General features: G+C 34.8%; 1 protein-coding gene across 5 annotated transcripts in view; it reads right to left on the bottom strand.

The window, feature by feature from the left end:
• Positions 1-24,878, bottom strand: part of SLC16A7 (solute carrier family 16 member 7) — an 80,305-nt gene that overhangs the window by 37,928 nt on the left and 17,499 nt on the right. The window contains exon 1 of one of the 5 annotated variants that reach the window (XM_030258688.4): positions 19,454-19,577. The exons of 3 other annotated variants lie outside the window; for them this stretch is intronic. The gene's annotated coding sequence lies outside the window, so the exon portion shown is untranslated. Of the gene's footprint in view, positions 1-9,426; positions 9,498-19,453; positions 19,578-24,878 lie in introns of those variants that run through there. One more of the 5 variants, XM_030258683.4, reaches the window with a different exon arrangement.

The raw sequence follows: 24,878 nt of genomic DNA, 5'->3' as shown, positions 1-24,878 counted from the left end.
TTCATCACATTTGAACTTAACTAGGCATATGAGAACTAGTGAATAAAAGAGAGAAAGAAAAAAAGGAAGGACGGGGAAGGGAAAAGGGATAGATGTGAAAGGAAGGAAAAAGGGAGAAAGAAAAAAGGAAAAATGTAGCAAGCAAACAACAAAGTCAAATTAAGAGCAAATGCTACAAACAAATAATGTATATTGATACCATGGATTGTAGACTTCAGTCAGTTATAATCAACCTGTTCAAAGTGCTCATGTGCCTACCAATGCTTTATTAATATTCTGCACTTGCCAGCTGCCAGAATCAGCTATCAGTACAACAACTTGTCAAAGACCCTTCTGAGAAAGGCTTATATTGTTCTCTCATTTACTAAGACTCTGATTTTACTGGGAGTTTTAGTTTTGTTTTATTGCAAAGTTAGAGTAACTGTCTTCCTGCTTGGATTTTGTCTGCCCTGTCCTCAATGTGCCCCATCACCACTTGACTCAGCAGTCACATGTCCCAGAGTATAAGAACTGGCATGTGAAAAATCCGTCCCCAGCTGCTGTTAGGATAGTAGAAACACTTCACATTTGTGTACTGCCCTCCAGTTCCAGACAGTAAGCCAAGAATTGTGAAAAGCTTTGCAAACTTGAGCAAAATCAGTCTTATAATATCCCTGTGAGGTGACTGAGAAATACAATCCACTTTTAGACATGGGAAACAAATGTTATAACAGACTGAGTGACCTAACTCTTGTGTCCTACGATCAATGTCAGAGCTGGCATATAGACTAATGTCCAAATAAAACGTGAGTTATGACTAAGATTTTTAAATATGTGTGTATTTTAGAATCTCATTAAGTAGCCAAAGCAGATTATTTGTACTGATTAATACTAGAGCTAGGAACTTAGGTGGGGTACAATATTTGTTTTATAGGTTTGAATAGTATGCTGCTCCAACTTACTCTTAACACATATTAATTACACTGCTGTATTTGAAATAAATTACTTGGTAGTAGCATTAGAACATAACGAGTTAAATAAGAATTATACTCTTATCAAAGATCCTTGCTTAAATGCTGTAAGTTTTTAAATTTTCATTAACCCCTCTTTAAGTTCTAAGCAGGATGGCAGAATAGCAGGTACCATCTCATTAAATGGTATTGCCTCACCAACTTCTATAAGTTATTGTCATAATCTTGGGAGCAATTTTGAGCCTTTGAAGAAAAACGTTTCTTGTTAGTTTTGTGAGAAGGCTTTGCTCCTACTTGCAATGCTTTTTTTTTTTTTTTTTCTGGAGAAGGGGAACATGTGGAAAGACTGTAAAATAGCAACAGAGTCTGTTCTCTGCTTTTAGTTCTAACTACTCAGATCTGGAGGCAAAGTAGCTCCTAAGGAGCTCTGGTTCCTAGCCTTAAAGAACAGGCTAATTATCCTGAAATAGGAAATCAGTCTCCTTTTTGTCTGTGTTCAGAGACTAAGTGATAAATAAAACCCAGGTAGATGAAGGATGCACTCAGAGTCTCAATTCACTGCCTTTTTTTCCACTAGGGTTTAATCTTCAGCACAAATACACCCTGTGTGAGACCAAGACTACTAAAAATCTGCCCAGGCTAGACAGCATTTTAGAAAGATGTTGGGTTTTGTAAAGTTTCTCCTACAGACTTGAATCTAAGGGTCATGTCTGTAAATGCTTTCCAGACTTCTATGTGACAATAAAATAATTTACATATAATGTATTACATTAAATTGTATTTATAGGGCTAACGTTAGAGTTTGTGACTCTTGCTAAAAGTCCAAGCAAAAATAATCCCAAAATCGCCATTGTTACTTAAATCCTATTTCACTTTATTCTTAAAAATACATCTACAGGTATTTTAAGTCTAAATCACTAGCTTATTGAGAAACAAAACATTTTGTTTTTTCTTGAAGAGCAGATGAAGGAACTAGCTATAGGTATTTGTATCTATGAAACAAATACATAATTATTTGCAGTTCAGGATCAGTATTGTGGCGTACTTGTCATCCCACTGAAGCAGTGACAAAACAAGTGCTTGAACCAGTGTGGGAATGTGAGAGCCCCTCCCACATCCAAGGCAGATATATGCAAATTATTGTTCCAACTGTCTAGGAGGTTGGCAGAGGCAGGTTCATGCTGTAAGATAAAATTAAATGAGAAATCCCCATAACTTTCTTTCTTATTAGGGTCTAGCATTTCAATTGACTGATTCTTAAGCAACAGCCTCAACTGGTCAGATAATTGGATGTTACAGCAAGAACTCTGCTGAGCTATACTAGGATAATTGCAGATCTAACCTGATGGCTGTGGGAATATCCACAGAATCACAGAATGGGCTGACTTGGAAAGGACCCACAAGGATCATCAAGTCCAACTGCAAAGGACACCCAAGAATGACACCACACACCTGAGATTTTTTGTGCAAATACTTCTTGCACTCTGTCAGGCTGGTGCTGTGACCACTTCCCTGGAGAGCCTGTTCCAGTGCCCAAACACCCTCTGGGTGAAGAACCAGTTTCTAATATTCAACCTAAAGCTCCCCTGATGCAACGTCAGGCCCTTCCCTCTGTCTGTCATTGGTCACCACAGAGAAGAGATCAGTGTCTGCCCCTTCTCTTCCTCATGAGGAAGTTGTAGAGCACAAAGGTCTCCTCTCAGCCTTGTCTCCTCCAGGCTAAATAGACCAGGTGACCTCAGCCACTCTCACATATCATCCCCTCAAGGCCTTCACCATCTTTTTTATCCTCCTCTGGACACTCTCTAATAGTTTAATGTCTTTTTTATATTGTGGTGAACAAAACTGCACACAATAATCAAGCTGAGGCCACACAGTGCAGAGTGTATTTGAAGGTCTAATTCAGTTTGACCAAGAATAAAGGCACACCATGGAATTCCTTTCTTCCTCCTAGAAGACTCAAAATAGGATTACTGACACACAAGTGAGTCCTGAAAGATGCTGCCCTATAAAAAGCAAAGCATATAAATTATGCTATTAGTCTAATTAAAATTCTATTTGCACTACGGCCCAAAGTTATTACTAGGTCAGTAACAAAAGTGAGGTTTTTTACAGTACTGGAACCTCCATCTGAGAAAATTATATTGTAAATATATTTGAGTTATTACATCATTGAAATCAGATTTGGAGCATTCCTAACTCAATAGTGAGATGACTAACACAATCTGTCAAAACTAATATTAATTCAGTATTTATAATTAATTTGATTTTTGTTGCTGGGTTTGGTTTTTTATTTGTATTTTATTTTAAACTTCATATGTTGTACTACCACAATCTCCTGGGAATCCATTATCTGTATTCACAGCCATAGCCATGAGTTGGATTTCCATTCATCATGTCTTCTGTTATTACATTTTTTCACTGTTTTTAAGGGAAACCTGCATGACTGGCTTACTCTGGATGACTAAACACCTACATGAATATAGTTAGGTGAAATGAATTCCAAACAAAGTGATTGCAATTCTGTTTTAATTACTTCAAAAAGACAGTCAATACAATATATAACCTAAAGAGGTTGTCACTCTGTCCAAACTGAAGTGAACTGAAATAAACTGTTGATGGCTAAATTGAAAATGCCAGTGATTCAGTCTGAAGAATTAATCAGATTTAAAAATAAGTTGACTGAAGTTGTTGAAAAATTCTGCAGACCTGGAAAAAAACACCAAATTAATCAACTTTTCAAAAAAAAACCAACCCAAAACTTTCTTCTGCCATTAAAGAACTAATTTTAATAAGCTCAGCTAAACCCTTCATAAGTAAAAGCCTTAGCTCCCTACAGTCCAAGTGTATTGATAAACTTATTAATTTTTAACCACTCACATAATCTCCTAAATTCTAGCATTACTCCCTCATATTAAAGTATGGTGGTTACCAGCTTGACAACTTACAAATGCTTGATATTTTAACTCTTTTTAGACCAATATTGAGCAATATTGGTAACATTATCCTTTCAACTACATCAGTAAACGCATCTTCTCTAAAACTCACATTGAATAAAAATTTTAAAAATAAGACTTCCCAGAATAACAGAAGTCATGTAAATTTGGAGATGTTTGTTTGATATGTATTTGAAGAATTCTGATATTTGGAAGTGGGGAGCTATAGATTCACGCAGTTGTAATATTTTATAAATGGAAGAACTAAGGTTTTAAGTCAGTGTTAATGGAGTTATCTGTACAGCTGTTGAATATTGCTTGAAAAATAAATACCATAATCTTTTGAAAGCAGCAGATTTTCCATTATCAATAATAACAGATATTCATTTTAATACCATTCTTTTTCAATACTAAGCTGCAGGAAAAAATATAAATTATGGGAAAAGCTAGCCTATTCTTAGGCTGCACCACTAATTAATATTTTCAAAATCTAAATTTGTATCTTTTTACATAAACGTTATTTGGAAGTGGCAATATTTAATTCATTTATTGCTGAAGATAATATTCACATACATCTATGAGCCAAATATTTGACATTAGGAAGATGCAATATATTCCAACTGAAATTCTGCTGATATTAATTTTTGTAAACTTTATGAAAGTTACTGTGGGCTCTTGCGATCAGAATCCAACTGTCTAGGCTCTCTTCTCTGCTCCAGTATTATGGACCAGTGTATTTTTTGTATATGTCTTACTACTCATTTAAATCCCAGCTCAAAAGAATCATCTCTCACATACTGGGAAAATATTTTTCTTCTATCCTCGCACAACACATGACTCCTATGGGTGGAAATAGTTACTAATGTTTAAGTCTCAGTGACAACTACTCAGATTATGTAATAGAAAGTAAACTGATCTGGCTTCTGTTTTTAAGAGCATATGACAGAGAATATATAGCAGGACAAGGCTGGAAAACAACTCCAGAACTCCAGACTGCAAAAGTTTATACAGGGTTCACATTTCATTTCTTCCTGCCAATGTGGAAATAGTTACTAGTTTAAGATTTTTTTTCTCTATTACTAATAAAATGGACAAACTTTGGAATGCTTCCAATGACATAATCTTTTAGAAGTGTGAACTGGGAAAGCTAATTAATTATAAATCACCTTTTAGCAAAGCTACAGTTATCTTACATACTTTAAATAGGTAAATAAGGCAGGAAGGGAAAGGGCAGAACTACCAAAACTTACAACGAGGAATAGACCTTTTAAAAAAAATTACTTGGGGTCCACTGCATGTTGAAAAAAACAGCAAAACTTCTGCAATTCTGGATATCCAATATGAAAACCTCCCCAGAACTTAGGTAGGAAGTAAGAAGCCGTTTAGTTTATATAGATTTTAAAAGTTATACAGAGTAGACAAGTAAAAGTGTGAGAGTCTGTGAGAGTAGAGGAAGTAAGCCACCTATTTGTCTGAAATAAAACTAAAAATATATAGATAATTGAAATAGCAAAATCCAATTGATTCAACTGTGCCTTTAAAAGCTTGATACGTGAGCTTTTTCTGCCAGCAAGAATTAAAATGTGAGCCACTGGTTGCAAACACACTATAGCCCAAATGTAAATTAATCCAAAAGTCATTCTGGAATTACTAAAACATATTAGGTTACATGTTAGGTTAGAAAAAAGAAAAAGAGAAAGGGAAAGAAAAAACAAGAGCGAAACAGAAAGAGAGAGGGAGAGATAAAGAGGAAGAATGGAAGAGAAAGAAAGAAAAAGAAAGAAAGAAAGCAGGAAAGAAAGAAAGAAAAAGAAAATTTATAAAAAAGCAGTTTTAGAACTAAATCAATGTGATTTTGCAAAACAAAATGGAAGAATTACAGAATGTCAACATTATTCTCACAGAGACATCTAACCGATGTTTTTTTCAAATCAGGGGCACTAATTTTCATTAGTTTTCATCTCATAACCAGTAGTAGACATGGCTCTGAAAAAGCAAAATGTGACAGCCAGTTATGCTCCCCTCTCCAACAGTTTCCAGTTCTTGGCAAACACATAATCACACAGTATCATGTCAGGTATACTAACAGAGTGCTTTTGCTTGTGACCAACCAGGGACCATCCCTGAAGATGCACCTGCCATTTCTTAAGTGCAGAAATCAGATGCTAATAGCACCTTGAGGATTGCACAGGGGAATTTAACTTCTCTAACCATCCATGATTAAAGTAAACAGCTATGTCCAGCCCACTCAACTTTCTGTCTTATGCTGATATTTATGCTGACAAGAGGTCATAAAAGAAAGTCTATTCCTATTTAATAACCCACAACTTTGAGCAAACAGCTAAACAAATGGGGAGGCATACATTCGTATGGGATACTACACAGACACACTTGCTATCTCTTGATGACTAAACATGGCTAGTAGAAACAAAAGAGCTGTGTTAGCTCAGTATGCCATTGAGGGAAATTAGCTCTGTTTAAGTATCATGGCATGGTGCTACATAAAATAAGTACATGTATGATGTTTATTTGTCCAGTCTGGAACATAATGATAAAAAAATTCATTTGAAGTATACACCAAAACTAACATAATTTAGGCAGTGGCAATGGTCTAACATAAACAAATACAGGGAAGGAAGAATTTGTGATTGTATTTGGTTTCCATGGGAAGGAAGAGGATGTTTAATTACAAACTTACTGTGTACTTTGTCCAAGTGTTAATGAGATGACTTGCTGGTATATATACAAAACAACTTTAAAGACCAAGATGGTTTAATCAAATTCTGACACATACTCCTCCACCCATTGTAAGAAACTGAGCATGGGGAGATCAAAAAACCTCTCTTGATTATTACAGAGGACACTTTTTCCTAGCACAGAAAGTACACAACATCCAAGGAGTACAACATATTGCTGTACCTCTTAGAGAACAGTTCTACAATGCGACAGCAAAAACAATCTTCACCTGATTTCCAGCAAGCTTTAGAATTTATCAAGGGTTTTATGTAAATCATATTGTTTATACATGTATTGTTTGTAACTTTTTTACTCTGACACCTTACCAGAATATATGCATGAAGCCCGTGGTTCTGCTCTGGCACAGTGGCATTGAAAAGTTGTTTTGTGCTTTGTCAATACACTCAAGGAGATGACCAACCACTGAAGAATTCGTGACAAGTGCTAGATCTCTCTGAAAACCCTCCCTTCTCATGCTGACATCAAGAATTTCTGAAGAATCTAGAAATCAATTTGTTCCTAATTTTTTGGTCATATTTTCCACATTTGAATCTCCTATTATAAACTTTCCATTTAATCCCAGAACTATGGATTTAAGATAATATAATCTATTTTCCATTTCATTTACGATGAGAAACAAAAGCTTTCTGGAGTATAAGCCTTTTGACCAGAACTTACTAGCTATCTCAGCCTGGTATGAAAGTGCTCCTTTCAAATGTTAAGGCAAGAACTCTTTTTCTTACTATGGACAATCCATAGGTCACTGCCTGGGTTGCAGACACAAAAGGCAGACCTGAAAGCAGAAACCCTGAAGTGCAACAGCCTGTTGGTTATGGGATATGAACTTTCTCATGCATTAACTGTGTTTAGCTGTCAAATTAGCTGTCAAATTAGCTGTCAAATTTCTCATTTTGATTGACATAGAATATGGGGTAGCACTGCTTCATTGCTCAAATAAATAAATAAATAAATAAATAAATAAATCCACTACAAGAATCATTTTTGTTGAGTTATGCTGGACTCTTAAACGTGAAATTTTTCCCACATACCAAAGTGCTCTGCTCTACATGACCCATCTTTACCAAAGCCATACAATGTAAACAGACTCATGAGCATCATCTTTTAAATTTCTGCATCTGCATTACACTTCAGATTATTTTTCTGCAAACTAGATAACATAATACTCCTTATTCTCATTATTGAGAATCTAGAACAACTGAATTTAGATACTCAAAATTTTACTCTTATAGCTACATAGAAACAGTAGTAGAGTTTACAAAAATATGTAGCAAATGAGACAAGAAATATAAAGATCTCTGTGGCATTTGCATCTTTGCAATTAGCAAAAGGGCATAAGAAAAATATTTACAAAAAGGACTAGTTAAGTCATATTTCCTGGGAAGCTTAATAAATCGAGTAAACCATATCCAACAAGCACATCAATCTAAGAAATGAGTCTGTTGTTTCTTTCAGGACAGAAGTTTTATCAGTTTGTACGCAAAACACTGAGCTGTGTTTTTCCTTGTAAAAAGTAGGTATATATTTGGTTGTTCATGAACTCTGCTGTAGGCCCACATACTCATAACAGTTTAGACAAACTTTCTATATGCAAAATTGTTTGTAACACACAGGAACATGCACAGCACACTCCACACACCTATTTATTTTGTCTTGATAACAAGACAAAGAAGTGGTAGTGGATTTGTGTAAATCTCAAGGTTTTTCCTTGAAAAGTAATACAATGCTGGGATTCAGAGCCTGAACATTATAGTCCCCTGAAGACCATTTGCAGTCTTCAAGACAGTAATATTCTTTGTGTACAAAACAGCTCTGGAGTTTGTGCGTTTTTCTAAAGCCTTTAAAGAGGTGTCTACCTCTTTTAATTATTTTCACTGAAGTATTAAACTATTTTCTACCTATGCATCGGTATGCATAGACTATGCATACACTTCCTATACATAACCTTTCACATACAGCCCGACTGAGTTCAAAGGGGAGTAAATGGATTTGAACTCCATTCAAGCTTTATTTAGCTAGATCCTTTCTCAGTCAATAGCTGCAGATGAAAGAGCCACCACCTCCTGGGACGACTGGGTTTAATTACGGCTTTGTTTCTCTGCAGATTCTTCTCCAAATTTTCAATATTTCTCTTACTTCTCAAAATATTACTAGATACACTGTGTGGTGTTCCTGAGGGGAAGTTCTTGTAAACTGATTCAAGCATAAAATCTATTTTCTATTAAATCCTAGCATTATTATTTAATTTTCATTATATTTTGCAATTTGAATATTAAACATTGAATTTGGGTTTGTCCTTTTTCTTTTCTTCCCTTGAAGCTATGCATTGTGAGATTCATCAGTCAACAAAATGTTAATATAAAAAAAGAAACATTGGTTAAAACAAACTCTGCCCTAATGAGCTCCAAAAAAATATTTGTGGCTTTTATGTATAGAAAAAGCATGGGTTGTTTCTTTCCTTTTTTTCCCTAGTATAACTTACTGATTCAAAAACCACGTCTGTAAAATGTCACATGCATTTATTGCGCCCTTTACATGATGAAAGAAGCATATAATGGAAAAACATATTTAAGTTGGGCGTTTGTGCCTATGTGTATCAGGAAATGGTACAAAGTATGTAGATGATAGTACCTAGGCAATGACATTTCAATGCACAGAGTTTTTTATTTGTCCTTTGTAGGAAAAGGGGTGATTGTCCCCTGCATAATAAAAATGACTGTTAAAATATGCAGCACAGATAAATCTTGAGTTTTTAGGAAGATAAAAAGGACAATAATAGAATGTACCTGTTCAGATTTCCAGAGCAAGTATCAGAGAGCAAAAAGATGAAGTAAAGAGTGTTGTTTTCATCTTCAAAATGCGACTAAAGCTATAACTCCTCTGCAAAACAAAACAGGATTTTGAGGTGGGAGCACATGAGACATTATCTGGCTCTGGCTATTTGAGTCTTTCAATTGGCTCCAGCTTCTATCTGTTCTGCATCAGACCCAAACCTGCTGTGTAGGGTTAGCTGAAGTCTTGAATACATTTCCAGTTCATATACATAAGAAAATAGCTATTGTTACTACACATGACAGCTGAATATTTTAAATGGTACATTAAAACAAAGTACTATTTAATTTCCACCAATCAAAAGAAAAGCAAAACCTTTTTCTAGCACCATCCCTAAATCAGACTATCTTTTTCATATGCCAGTTCACAGATTTTTTTTACAACCATTAAAAGAAAAAAAAAAAAAAAGAAATGAAAAGATGATGTACAAATTCTGAAGTGAAAAATGTTTTCTAATACAGACTTCTTCATTCATATTTCTAGAGAAGACAGAATGGGGATTCCATCCCTTACACAGCAGTAAAATAGCAGAGCAGAAGAGCAGTAACATGTAATGCAAAAATCTGATTTAGAATGATGGCAAACTTTTAAGTACTTTTGATACTTTTCACACCCCACATTTGAACATGCAGATAAATGGTAGTTTCTAAGAAGTGTATGTTTATTTATCTACCTCCTGCAAAATAAAGCATGAGTGCTCACTGAATTTTATGTTATACAATAAGGCTACTTGACCAAAACTGACCAGCAGCACTGTAAGAAAATATAAATACAAAACCAAACAAATGAGCACTCCTGTCATATAAAGTTGCATGCCTTCTGTGATTCAAGAAAAAATACATAAAAGAAAGCACCTCCTTTAAGGCACGTCAGACAAAAAGCACATGTAAAGCTAAAGCAAGACTTCAGTAGATTTAAGGTAAAGACTGATTACCCATTCCTTAGTGCTAAGCAGATGTATTTCAGACCAGTGGCAGAATCACCCAATATAAATTTTTCTTTTATGAATGTTCCAGTTCATCTTGATTTCTTAAAATATATATTTTAAAAAACTTCAGGAAGAATATACTACATCTATCTCCATTTTTCATTGCTATGTGTTGCTTCTAAGTAAGTTTTGGAAAAGTTCACTTTCTGAGCCTTGAGTCACTCATGTTCACCCTCTGCAACACTTTTATATCATTCACTGAAATTCACTCTATTTTGGCTTCTGCATGAGGAATGCCTCCAGAGTTCATTGGAAAATAAGTTAATGCAGATACTGTGGAATTATTAAATGTCTTGTTTATTTGGTGATAAGAATAAAAAAAAATATTTACATGTTAGCACAGTTTGAAAGAAAATCTTTGCAAACAGTATCTTTCTCTAAAAGCCTAAGACAGCAAAACAGGACAATATCCTATGTCAATAATAATTATATAATATCAAATATCACTCAAAATTGTGAAAATTACTTAGCCATAGTAATGATGCTGACATAAGCTAAACCAAAATGTTGCACTTAGGCCTCCCTTATAATCACATAAGGAAAAAAATAACTTACCATTACATGGTATGGTAATATATGTAGAAGTCTTTATGATTAACTTATGCACACCTACACCTTACTTCAATAATTTTTTTTTTTTGGTCTGTTAACAGAGCAAAGTGATGGTTTATTAACTTTAATATATCCTACATACCTGCTCTGATGTGAAATAATGCACTATCACCCTGCCATGTGCTGCCAGATAACTACAAAATCATAGGTAATTGCCAATAAAGCACTTGAAATAAAATGCTTATTTAAGCACAGCAAAGATGGCTCTGGGGCATATTTGCATCATGAGACTGACATAAAATGGCTCCCTAACAATTTGAGATGGAGTCTTTATCCCTATCAATCACAACAAAAAGATGTATTTTATTAACAGAGCATTATCCAAAATACAATTATTATCTCCATTCCAGGATATTACACTTCACAGAAGAATATGCATATAGGTAAATTTAAATATAATAATTAGTTACAGATTTCTGTTTTATCTGGATATCCATGCTGAAGAGCTGCAAGTGGAAAATATGCAGCCTTTCTGAATTACAACATTTATTTTATAAATAGACTAATGTACCCAGCACAGGAAACACGGAGCAGAGTGATGTACTAAGTCTTTGAAAGTGTATATCAGCCTCTTTTTGTAACATATTTCCACTCCAGTATGAGTTGATTGGCTTGTATCAAGTTGATTGACACATTTGATTCTTCCTTTTTTGAAAATTCTTGCTTTTTCATAGATTCCACTGTATTTATTCTTTTATCTTAATGATTAATTTTTCATATACTTATGAGTACCAATAATATTAAGTACACACCTAAAAACTTTCAATTATATGCCTGACATATAAGCACAATCTTCCAATCAAGGCAATGACTTGGGTTTCTGGTGACCTGGACCCATTCTCTCATTCTGCATCAAACTTTTCTTGTATTTTTAGACAAGACTTTCATGTCTCAGTTCCACAAAGAACTCCATAGCGTGCATATATCCATTTGTATTTCAAACAAAACATTTAGGCTCAAGACCTTTGCAAGCTGGTTGTTGATAACAGTTGTCTAACGCCTGTAGAGGAAAGACAGTCACTTCAGGAAAACTTAAAGTCTACATATCCACCTCCAAAGTGGCAATTTCTCCTGCTCAGAGTACATTTTCTTAGTACTTGTATTTTTAGTAGCCAAGGAACATGAAAGCATTTTCTTCAAAATAGAACAATTTTATCAAGATCAACTGACAATGTCCTCCTGATAGTCTCAGAATTAAAATTCTCTCCCGAAAGGGAAAAGATGTTGGCTAGAATCTTCTTGCATAGAAAGCGAATTTAAACATTAAGAAATGTCCTAATTATTGCCCAAGTGCCTAAAAAAGGAACTACTTGTGTCACTTAACAAAACCAACAGTTTGGCACACTATTTAACACGTAATCTCTAAAATGTAAGATAGTCCAAACCTTTAGAAATTACCTCATGTTGTTTACTTAATATACCCAAAGGGAGAAACAGATCCAGCATAATAAAAGCTGGGGCATTTCTGACCATGCTAGAAGCAGAACTTTAACCCTGTAAGTCAACTAGGAAAAGAAATTTAAGAGGCCTCACTATTATACAGCAGTTCTTTGGGGTTCTGATTACTAGAATCTATATACATGCTTATTTTTATTATCACATAAAAAGCCTACATATGAAACACTCCTTTCTCTATCAAACTTTATTGTAGTGAATTAAACGATGATGAGATCTAGCCAAACATGTCTCCAATGCAAACAGAAAACAAGACCATTTCCTCCAACTATGAAAACGTCACAGTTTAAGTGTTTCTCTCTATATATATATGTATGTGTGTGTACATAAATATATAAATATTATTGGTGTTGTTATCTTTGTTCTGGCCATTAATATATTGTCTATCAGCTTCTTCTTTGCTCATTCAGTTTTCAGTGGGAGTCTATGTATTCTACTCAATGAAAGATCTCTAGCACTGTATTACATTTGCCCTTTGAAGCTGCCTCTTGCACAGATCACTGTCACAACTTACTTAACCTATCTGCATTTTTAAAGCATTTATCACTGTGGCATTGCCATCAGAGTGGTGTCAACACTTAAAAAACAGTAGGCAGGCTGTCTGCAGGTAGGCAGGGGAGTCAATGTGTTCAAAATACGGTGAGACCATGAAGTTTCTCTTGAACAATCAAGAGCAACTTAAAAAAAAAATTGGATTCTGCAGAAAACTTTCCAAAATGAGAGTGGTAGTGGGGAATCCCAAATTTCATATTTTTTGTAATGTATTTATTTCCCTTGTTCATGAAAAACCATCAGTGCTTTGTTTATACAAATAACCTTACCTCAATGGGGAAAAGATTATTTCAGAAACTTCTCTCTCTTCCAAAATGAAATGAGACAAAATGAAAATGAAAATGAAAATATATAAAAAACATGCAAAATTTCCTCCCCCCACCAAAAATAAAATCATAAATCTCCCATTTTTTAATGCAACTTTGTCTTTTGGTTCAGTACACTCATTCAACATTTACAGATGCATTTACTTTGCAGGGTAAACAAAATCTGGTTTTAGCTGAAAAAGAGACAAAAAATCATTAAAGCCGACAGTTCAAATGAGAAGTTTTACTGATATGTGAAACCATTGCAGATTAAAGCTAATACTCCAGTTTTTGAAGAAATATTCCCCTTTGTCTTCAGCACAATCTTGGCAATTTCAATACCAACCATATTTTTAATTTCAAGTGAATGAAGCCTAGTAGCAGTGTTAATTTGTTGACTGTATGCTAGCAACAGTCCCTCTTCATTTCATCCCACATTATTTTTCCTAGGCAAAGAAATATATGCTCTTGATTATTCTGAATACAACAGATTCCGTTTTCAGTGGGCCAAGTGGAAATCCAATATTCAAACCATTCTACTGGAAAAATATGACATCTTGATTTTGAAAATCTGGAATAAAAATGCAGGAAGAATCTTTTCTTTTTATTTATTGCAAATGAAAGAAGCAATCTGTAAAAAAAGTCCAGTATTCATCCTGAATATACTGATTTACTGGAAAAATTGAAACCAATGCTGCCTTTGGCGCTACACATCACTTAGCTGAAACTATGCATACAAAGTCCACATATTCAGCACTAACCAAGCTATTGCCTGTTTGCATCTTGCAGCATGAGCAACTCCTGCCTTAAAAGACACACACAGAGAAAGAGGAGCAGATCTTCGGTGCCAAAGTAGAATTTTTTAATAAAAAAGGAAAAAAAATTGCCATTAACAGAATAGGGAAGCATTCTGAGGGATTAGCACTGCATACATAACATTTTTTGAAGGCTTAATTTCTTCATCACGCTGATCTTATTTAAACAGTCTCTTATTTCTCCAATATTTTAGTATTTGTATCCACAACTCAAGGATCTCTCAGGAGGCCTCAGCTGAGATTTGGCATCACAGCATACAAGGTCACCTTTTAGTCTCATGACCAGAGCTTTTGGTTCACCCTCATTGACCCTGCCCGTACCATACTCTAATTTAAGTCATGCAAGGAGGTGGAACGGATTATGCAAGAAAACGTAGGCAGGCTCAGTAACATGTATAACCTTATGCACTTAGAAAAGAAGCACTCAACTCTCCACATGATTTGCATATCTCTGTGGTGTTCAGTTGTCATTTTCTTTCTGTCCTTTTCCAGTCAAGACAGATACAAATCCTGTGCTTTCACACAAAATTAAAGGCATATTTCTTTTCTATCCTATGGCACAGTCACAGGTATTTTAGAGAACTATTTGTGGCTTGCTGACACCCTGAAGCACTTTTTCCAATAGCCATTCTCACCTCAGCTGACCAGCACAGAACAACATGCCATTTCTGGAGAAGAACTGCCAGCCAGGAAGCTTTGAACTGTGAAATCATTCAACAAATATAGGAAACAATATAATCAACTGGGCAAAACTGCTGGCTTTTATTTGGAAAAAACAAAAAAAAACAAAAAAACAAAAAAAAACAAAAAAACCACCAACAAAAAAAACCCCAACAGAATTTCAGGAATATTGAATAGTTGATACTTTCCTCATCAAGTGGTGTGAATAAATACTATATTTAGGTAATTTTTATTATTTGTAACCGTTTTCTTACTCTTTAATTTGTTTCCTGGCATCCAGCATATACCCAATTCCTTCTTTACAGTTACCAGTTTCATTATTTCCTGCTAGAAATACAAATGCATGAGCCTCTCCAAAACACTGCTAGCCAGCATAGTATGAGCACAGTTACAGCTATAATGAAGAAAGCAAAGCAGCAAAGTTTTTTACCTTGAACAATCAGATCCTGAACCAAATTAGGAGGAATATCAAAAGGAATTAATAACTAGTGCCAGAGGAGAGAAAAATGTACCATAAACCTGTTTTTCCTTCCCTTAATTTCAGAAGTCTCAAACATAGGGCAGGGGGATAAAGAGGGTAGCAAATCAACGAAACAAAATTATGTTCACAGATTCTTTTAATAGAAGTTTCCAGCAATTAAACCTATATGAAACTTGGGCTGTGGAATTATCTTCTGTCAACATGTCTGAGACAAAAGTTATATGAAACATTAATGTTGATGCCAAAGTAGTTGAAAATAAAAATTGAACAAAACAGGTAAACAAACAAAATCAATATGATTTTAAAACCTGTTGAATGAATTCTCCAGTTTCAATCTCTATTTGATGCATGTCTCTCTCATCTGTGCATGCAAATGTTAAAAGAAGCTTATCTAGAAAAAAATCTTACAACTGTTTAGGTTTCAATTAGGACTCAGAAGTTATTTTTTAAATCAACCAGTTACTTAATGAATCCTAATTTCTCAGCGTTCAACTCATATCATGCCAAAGAAAATACTTATTTTCAGAAACTGTAGAAAACACATTCTGCAAAGTAATATGGCATAATTAGGATGTAAGGCAATAGAAACATGATTCCATATATGCAAGACACTGACCAAGTATTTAAAAATTATCTCTTAAATCAGAAGTCATTAAGTAGCAATGATGCTCATTTCACTTTCCAATTTCAAAACTGAATTTTTTTTTTTTAAGAATATATATGAAACTTCATCTTGATAATGCAAATGAAGAATAGGATCAGAGTATTTACTATCCAACACATTGTTTTATATGTACCAAAACCAATTTAAGCATGTCACACACGGTATGTAGTATTTTTTGAAACATGAACAACAAGGAAACTAAAGCATAGTGAGAAACATTGAAAATTATGTTAAAAGGTATAAAAGCAAATCATAACCAGACTTATTTTAGTTCTGTTCCACATAAGCGCAGCAATAACTCTACATCCTACATAAATCTGTTGCAGGATGTCAAGTACAAAACTGTTTGCTGCTACCTGACAAGAAAAATTAATGATCCAACAAAAATGGTGTGGAAGTAAATTTTATACTAATAGGAAACATGCTGAACCACCCTTAGTTGCCTGAATCCAGACAAATGAACCAAGGCATACTGTACTACAGCATAGCTTAAGTACAATTTTCCTACTTGCATGGTATGCCTGTGACAAATACAGCCTGAGGTTTCCAACAACAGACATGTTGTTATTATGGCAACTGCACAGAGTAATAAAAGAAACCTTGTGAAAACCACATGTGACAAAAGTTGAAAGGAAAGCCACAGTAAATAATTGCTTCCCTGAATCTGGGCCTACTGCTATTCTTTCATGACTGCTTGTTATACTGTAGATTACAATAATTCTACAATGAAATTATTTTTATTGACAGGTATGCACATCATGTTAAATGCTGAAATAAGAAATTTGTAAAGCAAGCTTGAGGCTGAAAGAATGTAGTGACATATATCATCCTAGCATCAGTCCATTATCCTTAATGGATTTCATCCTCATTTACAGGGCATAGATAAGAAAAAATATTGGTTCTCTATTCAAAAATATGCTGAGTTGATCAAAAAACTCAAAAAAATTATATATGCCTTTGAGACTTCCAAGACAAATTCTATTCTAATACCTGTTTAAGAAGTTAAGGAGTTTCTGATTTTTCATATGGAGATGTGGAAATTTGATGCAAAAGAAATCAAGGTGAAAATAAATCAATAAAGAATAGGAGACAAAAAGATTAAAATAAGTACAAAAAAATTTTGAGGAAATGTACTGATGTAACAGGTAGATTTGTGGCAATATTAATGTAATGCAAATGCATCATGTTTGTACTGCTCATACTGTACAATAAAAGAAAAGATTAACAAGTGGCTAAATGCCAGTACCTAGGCATTTCTAAATCAGGCTACAGATTAAGAAAAATCTTCTTTCCAGTTCATTATGGAGTCAAACATTATTTCAGAGATAATAGTACTCACCATGAAAAACTAAGAAGCAGTGCTTTCAAAGCAAGTTCAGACACTGTCCCCGTAAGAAATGAGGAAATAGTGGAAGTAAGCCTCCATGTGGCAGAACACCTCACTCTTGCCTGCCATTTTGAGATACTACAATGAAGTACCACATAAACCAAGATCTAGCTCACTAGTTTAAAATTACCCTCAAATTTATCAGCAATGTTTTTTTGTCTGATGCCCCGTTACATGTGGCCATCAGGATACAGACATAAGAACAGTTCTTTACAGGGAAAAGTATTTTCAACTTCTTAAATATTATGTGTAGCAGGCAAAGAAGGATGAGGACTTTATATGTAGCTAAAAAACCTCATTTCCCATATAACATAATGAAATTAATTCATACCTACTTTTCTGTGAACTTATGCCTGAATTGCCCTTCAGCAACCTGCTAAAAATTAAATGTTCCCCAAGACCAGATATCAACTGTTAGCCTAGGTTTTAGAAGTGTTTTTTAGAAGTGTTTTGGTGCCTCATCAGATATTGATGCAATAACTAGTGAAGCTGGATTTCTGTCACTGTTTTGTTTCACTGTGGTATGTATAATGCTTCTATTTGGGAATGACTTGTAATTTCTCTTCAAATCTTTTATTTCAATCCTACAATACCTGCCAAATATGAGCCTTACAGCATGATTGGATTGCACACAGGGCTAGCAGCACTATTTTCGTCCATTTGCATCAACTGCTTAAATTACAGTAACTTTTATTTTGGAACTAATGGCATTCTCTCATATAAAAATGTTTCTGCTTTGTCAGTCTGTTTAATCAGCATTATATAAGAATACTGGGCAGTTGAGCCTAAGATTATGTATATCTGCATGCCATTTTCTTCTCTTACTGCTATCACAAATTTAATTCAGCTGCACTATGTGGCCAGATGTTAGCACATACTGTTGATCTATATCATTCTTGCCAACTAAAAAATTAATATAATGGGATCATTTTGAACAAATAAAATACTTACCAAGGGACAGAAAACAACATGTTTTATGTGAAGTTTGCAATGCATCCCACAACACTTTTTTATAGACTGTAATTAACTAATATTCTCATACATTATGGAAAGTTTTCCTCATAAGTCAGAGACGAAATATTAAACAAAGATTTCAAGCCACTTAACTTACAGAAGTAGACACCCAAAAGACCAGACAGCCCAAAGTGGTTGTTTTACTATATCCCTATTTTAGTACAGCAGTGGTCTACTTGTGATTAGTGATTTAAAGTGTCTGCAATGCCATGTTTGGTTAACATACTCTTTAAGGATTCCCAATTTCATCAGATGGGACTTCTCTCTTTTCCATTTTTCTTTATTTCTCTACTCAATATCTTAAAAGTGCCTCTTTGGTGGGCATGAAGGTCCATTAAATGAAAAATTTCTTCCTCCTCATACTATGCTTATTCTTCTGATTTGCACAAGGTGTAATTTTGTCCTGAAAAAATAAAATTTTTCAAGTTGACTTTAAGCCTTAAGATGAGTGATTTTAGTAACAGGGAGAAGGGTGATGACTTTCCCTCTTGCAGCTTAAGGATTTCTGCATTGAAATAGCTAAATTTGGCTAACCATGCCCCCAAAAAACTGATTTTATATCTTGTAGTCCCATCCCTTTGACCTAATCCAGAAAAGACCAATAGGAAGGGGTTTTTGGGTGCTTCTCATGGAGTCTTCTTCATGGTATATATCACATAATTCATACCAGTTACCTCCTCAGTTCTTTTGCCTTTCAACTGCATGTTTGAACATTCCACCTGACTTCACATTTGCCATCACTCCCTTTAAGCAAAAGAGCCAATCCGAAGGGGCTCAAAAAGACTTTCTTTGCCACATCAGCTGTCCTAGTTTTGCTTTTCTACCTCCTTCTCTAGACCTAACGCACTCTCAACACATACTGCTTGTGTTGCACACCACCATCAGGCACTCAGCTGAAGTTACAATGACTTCAGGCTGAAGTTATATGAACCTGCCATTTTCAGTTAAGATTAAGTTTCTCTTTTTATGGTGCCCAAATTCAGATGTTTTCATTCAAGGGCTAGCCAGCAGCAGAGATGTGAGTTACCTTCTAAGTTCTAGAAGTGCTGGCTGCAGTGCAGAGCCTTCCAGGGACTTCCCTTCTACCACAAACCCGGACACCCAGGCTGCACCAGCAGGTCTCCACCTCTGCCTCCCCAAGCAAGTGCAGGCTGCAAAGCAAACACACAAGCCAAACCCCCTATGTTATCTAAGGGGTACTGGGTGTTTTTGCAATACCACATATTGCAATCACATTTCTATCATACTCTTCTTTCACAAATACCTGGCTTTTACTGTCAACCGGGCAAAGCACTTCAGCTTTAATGAATCTGACAGAAGTGAGGGAGGGTGGAAAAATAAATTTACATTTGATGCAGCAACCACAAATAGATGCCCAGAATGAAGTGAAATACATAAAAAGGCTCCTCACAGTCAATCTAAAGATGATGTAATGACATAAATCACATACTCTTGCTGTTCCATGACTGTGACATAATGAAAACACTATGATGTAGAGGAGGATAGTAGGTGACAACTATGTGCTATTTTTACAATACAAGGATGATAAGCTACTCAAATAAATAATAAGGCAAATTCTTTTATGATTCATGTTTTTAGCAAAACTACGAAGATTGAATTATATTTCATTTTACTTCCCTAAGTAAACCTTGAACCTTGCCTAAAACTTAATGTGGGGGTGGGGGGAGAACCAAGCAAAAAAACACTATTCTTTCCTTAGAAATCCAACTCCTCAAATAATCCTAACAGACATGTCAACATTCCTATCTCTCAAAACAAACATTAAAGGGGTGTTTTCATGGTATTTTATCCTGCTCTCACAGGTCTAAATTTCAGAAGTCACTGTGAATTGCCCTTTTGCATCCACTGTCAGAGCATTTCCTGATTATATTGCAGAATTAACCATTTTTAAAAAGGGAGAGCAATTATTTGCAAATGTGGGAGTAAGTCTTTAGAGACAGTGACATCTCTTGACACGAGGCAATAGCATATTTGATGAAATATAAAACAGTTGGTTAACTACCAAGCATTTTAAATGAGTGGTTACCAAGAAAGCACTAATTTCTTCCAACAATATTCCTGATAACAAACTTCAAAAAACAATCTCATTATGAAGTCCTAAAAAGGCCTTTATTTTTCTTTCTAGGAAAACACTTCTCAATGATTCAGTGACACAAACACACACTAAATATTTTTCTGGGTCAAAGCTAGAAAGCCCAACATGCCCAAGGACTGAATTTTAGACAGGAAAGTGACTGTGAAGTGCACCCACCCCTTGTGATTCATGTTTGCAGCTCAGCTGCATGATGGCTCGAGAGCATAACTACTGCTGTCAGGCTGATCTCATGAAAAGCAGGGATATGTACAGGACAGCTGGCCAGCAACAGATGGGAATATGCTGTTCCATCTCCCAGGTTGGTAGACTTCCTGTGGCAGCACATGCTGTCCAGAAGGAATTCTAATTCTAATGCAGCACTGGTCTTCCAAAGGAGGCCTGGCTTTAAGCCACAGTCAAGTCCTAGAATTCAAAGAACTTCTTAAATTGTCTATCAACTCCTTAAACAGTTTGGTCATTTATAGTTCAGATCTGTTGTTTGTGTTGAGAATTAATTAATCAGTTCTTCTAATTATTTTTGTTTGTTTGTTTTAAGGTGAAAGGTTTTATGAGCAGAACTTAATATAACTGTTGATAGTTTAAATTTTTTTGCCCTTAAAGAAGAAAATAATTTAATTTTCTAATAACATTATAGATGCAAAAAGGTCATCATCAGTTGCAGTGACTACAAGGATTATTGCTTTTGCTCATTTTGCTTTATGGTAACATTAGTTTTGACCACCAATTGACTTCTAAAACAGTTAAGTTGCATTAAAATCAGACTGTCATTCTTGAATTTACAAGGTAATTAATTTGCCTTTTATTCATTCTCTTAACACCAAGAATTTTTTGATTTTTGATGTTTCAAATTAAATATTACTTGAAAACAAAAAAGTAAAACTCGCTTGAAAACTTAAAGAAACAGAAATTAAGAAACCAGTTCATTCTGACCTTCTGAGTGGAAAGAAATTAATAAATGAAACATTCACGCTGCTTCTTATTATCAAGGTGGCTGGAAACAACTGTAGGGAGCTCATTCCATTATGCCAACTCACCCTGACCCATCTAGTCATTGTGTGTTAATGTAAGAAATTATAATAATTATCTCCTAAAAATAGAGCTATTGTTGTGGATAACGTTATCTATACCATAAAAGCCAGTATTCATTTGTAGTCCTGGATTCAAACCAGGGGTTAAATTATGAGACACTAATATAAATTTATGGAAAAGCAGGTTAAAGGGGATTGCAAAATAGGATTTGGCTGCGAAATACTGTTTTTTTGCATTATCACCTGTGGCACTGCGTACAAAGAGGGATACAACTTCACAGGGTACAAGAAGACACCTTGAGTTCATATTTCACAGATGATTAGAATTTCTACGCAAACAATGCCTGTTCAATTCTATCCATATATGTAAGTGTATAAGGATAATTTGTTTCCTTTTCTCTTTCCAAAAGACTTTAAAGTAAAAATTATAACATATTAACAGTGATGTATAAACTCAACTCTGTAGCAAATGCTTTTTAAGCACACAAATTACAAATTAGAAAAATGGGTATTGTGTAATATTCAACAAATACAATTTCTGTATTATGTGTTTCCCCTCTTTTAAACTAAAAGATCAGTTCACAGAAATACATATTCAGTCTGATATTTTGAAATGCCTCCTGACTTCAAAGAATATCTGCCTAGGAACAATCATCAATGTTTTACAGTTTCTTCCTCATTATCAACAGGTATTTCAGTATTCAAACTAAGGGAGCAATTCCTGTGAGTACTTATACACAGCATTTTAGTACTTGAGCATATTCTTACTGAACCCCACAGCAATATCTTTCACTCTACTGAACTTTGAAGAGAGTTTTGATGAAAAAGACACATAACTTTGCACAATATGGTCTACAAAAAAAAGGACCTGGGTACTGTGAGTACTCACACAAACAGAAATATTCTAATTATTTACAAATATGAACCTTAAACAAATGCAGCAAGCTAGAATTGAGTTTAACTCTCTCTTTAAGCTACTGATTCGTCCTCACGACAAATGAGAACATTAATATGATCTAGTTCTACTCAGAAAAATAAGTTGAACTTGCTGAGTGAAACATGCTAGTTCAATGTTTTCTCTTTTTCTGCAGAGCCAATCCTCAGAGCCAATCCTTTTCTTTTATTAATTTGAGATCTACAGAGCACCAACAGCTTATCAACTATCAAATATTTTTAAATTATTATTAAAAGAGTTAGAATTATTCTAACCTATTATTTTCTCTAATTTCTTCACACATCAGATATTATTGTTATTGTTTTACACTCATGAGCTAAAATATTAATGCAAATGACAAATCATGTATCAGAGTTCAAAATCCAATGTAAAAGGACAAATATAAATATACATGCTTAATTTCCATAATTCAAATAATTGGTGCATATAGTATATATAGCTTTTGTATCAGCAGACATCATATACACTGACATTTTTGTGATTACTATAATGCATTAGTTATGATCTACTGTTGCTAAACATATAATATTAATTTGCTTCAGTATAATGAAGTAATAAAAATTTAAATGGTTATCTGAAGATGGAGATAGTGGAGTGCTTTGTGACTTTTAAGGATCTTTAGAACCAAACATCACAGATGGCAATTTTATCTGCGGTTGATGACCACTTCCATTTGTCATCTCCTAGAAATGGATTCCATCAGTTTTGTTTTGTTGTGAATCACCAGATGGCACTTCTTCCTACTCTTAAGAGTTACCCTCAGCATGTAGGAGTTAGATCTGGGACAAACATTTCCAGCTGAACTGAGATGCTGTATAGATTTTGAGATCCTTACCAGAAAAGCAGCACTTGTCTTGTTTCAATCCCTCTCTTTAACTGAAAATATTCTTTCTCAAATTAGTTGCTGTAGACAAGTTATGTCTACAAAACTGGAAAAAAAGTATCAAACTCCCTTGACATTTTTGTCAACACATATGCATTGCCCTGCCCAGAGACATTTTTAAAAGAATTCTTTCACATTCTCCAGAAGACTATATTTAAAGCTGCACTTCTAGCTGGAATAAAATAATATTGACAAAACAAAATAAAACTGTGTTGAAAAGTTCGTCCATTTCTAAGCAGCATTGTAATTTCCCAGCTTTATTCTGGTGATGTTCTTCAAATAATTTCTCTCCCTTGTTTCCATGTGCATTCCACAGGAAGAAAAAAAAATCAGACAAGTATGCAGTCATGGCAAGAGCTCTCAGTGAAGTACAACCATGATTCATTATCATCACATACTAATGGGATATCTCGGTGGAAACACCATAAAGCAATGTTTAAACATCAGGCAGTGATTGTTTTATAATGTCTGTAACTACACTGCACACACATCTTTCACTCTCCGGCTTTCCTCTGTTACATGGGTCAAGCACAGTGCTTCCTTTCCTCTCAGACCCTGGGGAGAAGAGACAGTCTGATTTGGATTTCCCCCCCCCCCCCCGCCCCCCCCCACTCAATTTCCCTCCTTCTTGTAGCTGTTTAAAGGGATAGGGAGTTGTAAATAAATTTTGTGTGAAAATCTGAAAAATAACACCAGGTTTTTAGGAGGTAAGTCAAAGCAAAAGGAATTGTCTTCATATTGAAACTTCATTAAGGTTGTATTCAGCATCACGAAAAGTCATTTGTTCAAGCACGACTCCTTTACGTAAGGACTTGGGGACCTCTCTACTATTACCCTGTAGGAATACCTTTCTGCTATCTCCTGGTTTTGCTAACAGTTAAGACAATACTTTTAGTGCTGGAGAGCTACAGTACATCAGTTCTAAATGAGAGTGGGACTTTGAGAATATACATTCAAGTCTCAACCACTGGTAAAAAACAAAATATTACTTCTGTTTCCATCTCCCAACTAATTTTTAGAAACATTTTATGAATAATATTTAATGTAGATTTATCAAGAATTACAAGCAAACACAAATGAAAGAATAGAAAGAAAGGTATAAAATACCTGTTGGAAATGCTTGAGGACTCCATTGAGGTGTTTTGTCTTTTTTCTTTTTTAGAATTTGACCCTCTTAAGTTCACAGCCTTAGTGTGTGATAAGCCCCTACAATAGTCCTGACGTCAGAAGAGTTGTTGAAGATGACAGCCAAAACTCTAGCCTCTAAGCCACCAGCCTACTCTGGTGAAATCAAAGACAGCTTTAAACTCAGTTTTGAACTCAGTAAACAAAGATTTAGACCTTTAAGCTTTGATAACAGAGATGACAAAAACAACCCCAAAAATCACCAGGTTATCTCCATGAAATAAACTCAGCAAATTTTTCTTCAAACTTAGGTATATTCAGCCATTCTAAAGCTCATGGACTATT

The sequence above is a fragment of the Taeniopygia guttata genome, chromosome 1A (assembly GCF_048771995.1).
Source record: "Taeniopygia guttata chromosome 1A, bTaeGut7.mat, whole genome shotgun sequence".
Classification (NCBI taxonomy): Eukaryota; Metazoa; Chordata; class Aves; order Passeriformes; family Estrildidae; genus Taeniopygia; species Taeniopygia guttata.
This window is presented reverse-complemented; position numbering and strand designations above follow the sequence as displayed.